The sequence below is a fragment of the Sander lucioperca genome, chromosome 13 (genome assembly GCF_008315115.2).
Source record: "Sander lucioperca isolate FBNREF2018 chromosome 13, SLUC_FBN_1.2, whole genome shotgun sequence".
In the NCBI taxonomy this organism is placed as follows: domain Eukaryota; kingdom Metazoa; phylum Chordata; class Actinopteri; order Perciformes; family Percidae; genus Sander; species Sander lucioperca.
The window spans coordinates 12,491,210-12,497,209 of record NC_050185.1 but is presented as its reverse complement, the minus strand read 5'-3'; the positions used below and the strand labels follow the sequence as shown (position 1 = coordinate 12,497,209).

The 6,000-nt window shown below is 41.6% G+C and overlaps 1 protein-coding gene across 2 annotated transcripts in view; it reads left to right on the top strand.

The window, feature by feature from the left end:
- Window positions 1-239: 239 nt before the first annotated feature.
- LOC116064858 (serine/threonine-protein kinase PAK 3) overlaps window positions 240-6,000 on the top strand; it is a 31,238-nt gene continuing 25,477 nt past the window's right edge. For both annotated transcript variants that reach the window (XM_031320186.2, XM_031320185.2), the window contains exon 1: window positions 240-464. The gene's annotated coding sequence lies outside the window, so the exon portion shown is untranslated. The remainder of the gene's footprint in view (window positions 465-6,000) is intronic.

Sequence of the window (6,000 nt, the reverse complement as noted above, 5' to 3'; positions counted from 1 at the left end):
TTAAATGCTTTGCCGTTCGGATTTTGCAAAGCCTGTTCTTGTTCAATTTGCAGCCTCCATGTAGTATTAAGAGGTTAGCAAGATAGAACAGCCCCTGAGCTAGACATGTAACCCCTCCCTCCTGGCTTTCTCACTCATCAGGTTTGTTCTGTTAAACAGAAAACCAACTCTGTCTGCCCGTTGGCTGCCTCCTCCCCCAGACTCGCTTCCTGCATTGATATTCAGCCTCTCAGCCAATGAGCAAAGCAGGGTGGATGACATCATGGGCTAGGGAACAGTGAGCAGCCAGTGAAGCATCCAGCCTGCCGAACAAGCTTGCTTTTAGGGTCAGGAACTGGTCTGACAAGAGAATGGCAATCCTGCCTTTAAACTGTCATTAGGCCTGTACGGTTGACGATGAATCTACCAGAGCTCCGGGCTCAAAGGCAAAACACTGAGCAAGAGAATGTGAAGACATATTTCAGGTAATTCCTTCTCTGTGTATGGCAATAGGGGATGTTGAGGGGGGAGATAGGGGAGGGAGGAGAGGAGAGGAGAGGAGGAGGGGGAGGCTGTGTATGTAGGGGTGCTTTGTAGCCTTTTTTCCTCCCTCTTCTACTCTGCATTCTGCCCTGCTAAGAAGGCAGCTGTTTCATCAGCAGTGTGTCTGTGAGGGCGAGATGGAAATGGATGCCTGCATCAAATGGGCTAGAGATGTATTTATATGATCCTATACCCCCCTCTGCATCACATCATTTCTGTATGCACTCCCTTGTGCCTCTCGCAAATAGCATCTTTATTGATGGGGAGGTGTTAGAATCAATGGTGGCGTGTGTGTATGTGTGTGTGTGTGTGTGTGTGTGTGTGTGTCAGTCCTGGAGAAATGCAGCAGCTGCAGTGGCAACACTGGCACAAAAAAGAAGCAATGCTATTTTGAGTCTGTAGACCCGAGGCTGACGGATGGATCAGAGTTGTATATGCTGTGGATGGGGGGTGATGGATGCCTAATATGCTGATAGATGCTCTTTTGTTATCTCTGCACTGCCTCACTTATGGCCTTTCTAGGGAGTGTTTGCTAAAGAAATAGCTTTTATTTCCATTTATTTCGTTCAATGACCAGAGAGAGAGAGAACAGAGACGTGCCTCTGTCTCCTGGCTTTAACATGGATGTGTGTAGCAGATTCATGGAGGCTGTAGTGACAGGGAGATATACAACATCTGGTCACCTGACTTCATTGGGGAGCAGAGTGGGGGTAGGGGCCGGTCCTGTAAAAGCTGAGCTATTCTGCCTCGGATTCTTCCACAGCCATCGGTGGTGGAGAATGGAAGGATTGGCTACAGTCGTGAATGTCTCCTCATCACCTCTGCTGATTTAGATTGTGGTGTCAGAGCTTATGCAGAGGGAGATTCATCTCTAAAGGGAGCAAAGTCATCCTCCAGTTTGTGAGAAGCAGGGCCTGATGGGAGACCTGTTGTCTGGCTGTCGTGTGAAAGAGGGATGTTAGGGAGTCATGTCAGTGATCGAGGGAGGGTGAGATGATTGTAGAGGGGAATTGGGGGATGGGATGCTGAAGGTGTTACTCCCTTTGAACATTGGCCTGTTATACTGATATACAGTAGATGTGATACATGCCCTTCCATTCATCACTAATCTATCTGTCCAGACACCATGACTGCCCTCCTTTCACTGTGTTCACCCAAGGGTTTGTATTGTGTCCACTGCTATCTTTTCGGAAATGTGAAGTGTCCCTATAACCACCATCACCACCACCATGGCCCCACCTTTGTCCTTCAGTTCAGCTCAACAACATCATTTGATGATCTAAACTGTTGTTTCTATGTGAAAATAATGTTGTTGGTGCATATATATATATATATATATATATATATATATATATATATATATATATATATATATATATATATATATATATATATAGTTTGAGTCGGTATAGCTCATTACATTAGACAGCACTTTGCTTGGCAGAAGACACCAGCCCTACAGTTGTAATCTAATGCAGTGTCAGAGACAATCAGAGAGATGCTGTGATATACCATTAACGTGTTTGGTATTTATACATCCTGCTGTTCAACTGATCTGTGAAACCATTGCTGGATAATTGGCTGCCGCTCTGGGTCTTAGACAATGTGCTACACTTGCCACAAGCATTATATATTCATCACACCTTTATCTGCACAGGTCTGTTACAGGGAAATGGACAGTTAACAGCTCTGTATTTTCAATGTCTACACAGGGCTGGGTAAAGCTGCTTAGCATCAGTTGAAAGTATACACATAGGCCTTTGTCTCTGTGTTACAGGTATCTCATGAAAATGTCATATTTGCAAAAGGTGGTAACGTGTCAGGTCTGATATTCTGTGCATGTGCGCTCTGTATCAATAAAAATAAAAGTAACGCTGCACCAAAATAGCATACTGTTTACAGTGTAAACATTAATTGTGTAGGCAAAATCCAAGCTTATTGTGGCTTGGCTTTTTATGCAATGTCTTAACAACTGACCCTTGTGATCAACTTGCATAACCAAAACATTATTTGTTTTAATCCTATACTTTCTGTGAACACCAACCATTAGATAGAATTGCCTTGTAAGATTAAAGGCAGTGAAACATGACAGAACATCATCAACTTAATCATCAGAAAATAGATAAACAAAATCCACATTTAGATTGTTATTTTTAGTATCTTTGTATGCAATGTAATAAATTATGGTATGGCTTTTTCTGCTTAACAAAATAAACATGACATTTTGCTTAAATAATGGATTATTTTATTCTAGCTTGATTTGTCAGGCAGGTATGTTTTGCAATACTATACACACCAGGATCTCCTTATCTCTTGGCCACTTGGATAAATGTACTAGTAGATGTTTCATTGGTTTTATTTATGTTTTTAATATGATCTTCTGACCAGACCCGGATGACCAAAATGAAGTGGTTAATATTTAATCTGCCACCGTATAAATCGCCCTGCACATTTATTTAACATAATCATATAAACAACACATACAATCAGAACTTTTTTGTACACTGAAGCAATGTGAACCGTTCTTTTTTCAGTATATCTGCCTGTATGTCTCCATGGCTATTAGTGTATGCAGCAGTTCTGGGCTTCCCCTTGTTTTCCACTGGCCAGTGTAACCTAACACACACAGCTTCTCTTACCTCACCTCAGCTAACAAAAGCAGTAGACACAGAACCTCATCTTGGCCTATAGCCTGCTAACTGGGCTGCCTGAAATATGATAGCAGGACACACAACACATACAAGTAGGCCTCCATCTGCTGAGGACTTAGGATGAGTTATGCTGCTATTGTTCAGTGAAGTTATCGGCTAGGAGCCTTGTTGACAGTTTATAAATGTGTAGTGGCCTCATGTGGGCTGTTTGGGTGTGCTTAAGGGCATAGCTGTCTAAAGCAGGACTGTAGTCTTGTGGTAGGTGTGTCAGAGCTACAGTCTGTGTGTTGTGGATTAGCATGTAGGATTGGAAGCCATCTGGCCATTTTGTCTCAGAAAGGGGAGGGGGAATAAGTGAGAGAGATGGATGGAGAGAGACAGGAGAGAGAGAGAGAGACACACACACACACAGAAGAAACACTCACACACTGACACATTGACACAGCTCCCTCTGTAATCTCCCTACTTGATGTCTGTTGCTACTTAGAATAGTGTTGTGTGTGTGTGTGTGTGTGTGTGTGTGTGTGTGTGTGTGTGTGTGTGTGTGTAAAATCCCTCAATTTGTGACCAGGATAGTTCTTCTGTGACTTACACTGTTTCTGATGTATCAAACACTAATAACAAATATGGCTTCAAGATAGTGAAGAGAAAAGTATTGGGAGGATTCGAGATTCCCGGAAAGTTAGAGGGGTTAAAGCCTTTACAGTAAGTTGATGCAATGGGTGAAGACGTTCCAGATGGATAGAGACTGTGGAGAAGAAAAGGATGAAATGTTGAAGAGGAGGAAACAGGTTCAGGGGGTTTAAGAGATTTACAAGTTGGGCTGGGTCAAGAGTTTGCAGAGAGTTGCAGAGGGCATCTGAACTTGAATTTGTTTTAAGGTAAACAGACTGCAGACTGTAATATGTTGGAGGGGAAGAGTGAATTAAAAGAAATACCTCAAACATTTTTCAAACGGTAACTGTTTCTCTGTTATTTCCATAAGAAGAATTGTTATAAACTCACATTTTGGCCCTAATTCTGTTTTGTATATTTGTGCTGTATCTCCTGAGGAGAGACTTTCACAAATGCTTCAGCTATAATATCTATACAAAACACTTAATAAGACTTTCATTTCAACTGGAGTTTAAATGCAGAAAGCTTCGTGTTTGATCAAGATTTGTCAATGATGTTAAACAAGTATGCTCACAATTAAGTTGATTTACTGAATAAAACCCCAGGCACAGTTTTGGTACAAAATTATAGGAAAGCTGTGGTCATGACAAACACGATCCAAGATTTGTAACTCCAGGTAGAAGGGAATTACTCATCTGTCACACACAAATAACACCTTTGAGCTGAAGATCACTTAGAGCAGTGCTGTCACTGTTTCTTTGCTTTAAAAATAAACAACAAGGAATTCAGCCGCATGGAGGTGCAACTACTGTGTGTGGCAGAACACAACCTCTCAGTTGATTCACTTGTTGACATACGTATTAGTCCTGTGGCAGTGTTTGCTATGCAAAATCATAATGCAGCTATACGTATGTGTTTGGCAGGGGAGACATTGAAATTAAATGCACGTCTAGTTGTAGTACTCACACAACAGCTAGACTATATTTTGTGCAGTATAGTTGTAGTACATGATACAGAGCCAGGCTGTCGAGATATAGAGACACATTGGAGATAAGAAGGATGTTATACTTAATCTCAAAAGAATCAACTGACCTTGCATACATACAAACTATACATTGCTGGAAAGGGATTGGCAGCATGTACATATCTGTTTTCTCTTCCTATCCAACGGGTGCATTTTAACCCTTTCAACTTGACTCAGAGCAGGTGCACCAGCTGGCATTGCGGGAGGGAATCCATTCCCCTCTCTGCCTCCAGCTGGCACTCAAACATGCCCACCCATGCCACACTAATGCAAAAAAAAACACACACTTTGGTACCATAAAGCGGACAATACGTGATGGGCAGCCTTACCTGTGCTTGGTGCTTGCATCTTTGTCGGACACAGAGTTAATATAACTCAAATCATCGATTTTGGAGTAAGAAGCCAAACTGGAGTGACTGGTTACAGTAAAAGAACAAAGTAGCCAGGGTGTTGTTTGCTTATTTTGTGATGATATGACACCAAACCTAGTAGGCCTGTCTTGATTGCTGACATGTTCCCATGCAAATGTTTCAAAAGTTCAAGGTAAGATATGAAATTCAAATTCTACAGTATAATATTTGACACTCAAAGATGCTTATATTGAGGGTTGGCTGAGAATGTGTCAGTGTGAAGGACAGGGGGAATGCTGGTGTGTTGCTTATCATCTTGGAAACTGGTATGGGTCATTACTTACAGTGTATTCATGGGTTGCAGCCACCAACATGGTGCATAACTATGAGGGTTACTTGGGATGTCATTGTATGATATATTCAAGGTTTTGGTCATCCCTGAGGCATAGTGGTCCAAGACGCATGATTTACAACTGCAATGTCTTCTGTTTGATTCTCCCACTGTTTCCTGTACAGTAAGTCTCCACAACCAACTTTCAAATAAAGGCAAAATGCTGTAAAAAGGTATTGAGTTGCTGCTGACATAAACCACTGGACCAAACTGCAACCACAAACTTCTGCATCCATCTTGTGTCTTTATTGGACCTGAATGCATGCCAATTTCATTATTACAATTTCTGAAATCTTGAATACAGGGTTAAGAGTAGAACATTCATGCAAAAATACTTAATATTTCAAGATGGACTATCAAATGTGATTAAAAATAAGGCATTCTGTTAAGTGAGGTACCGTTCATTCTGTCAGGGAGAATAGAAAAGCAATCCTTGTGTACTAGTAT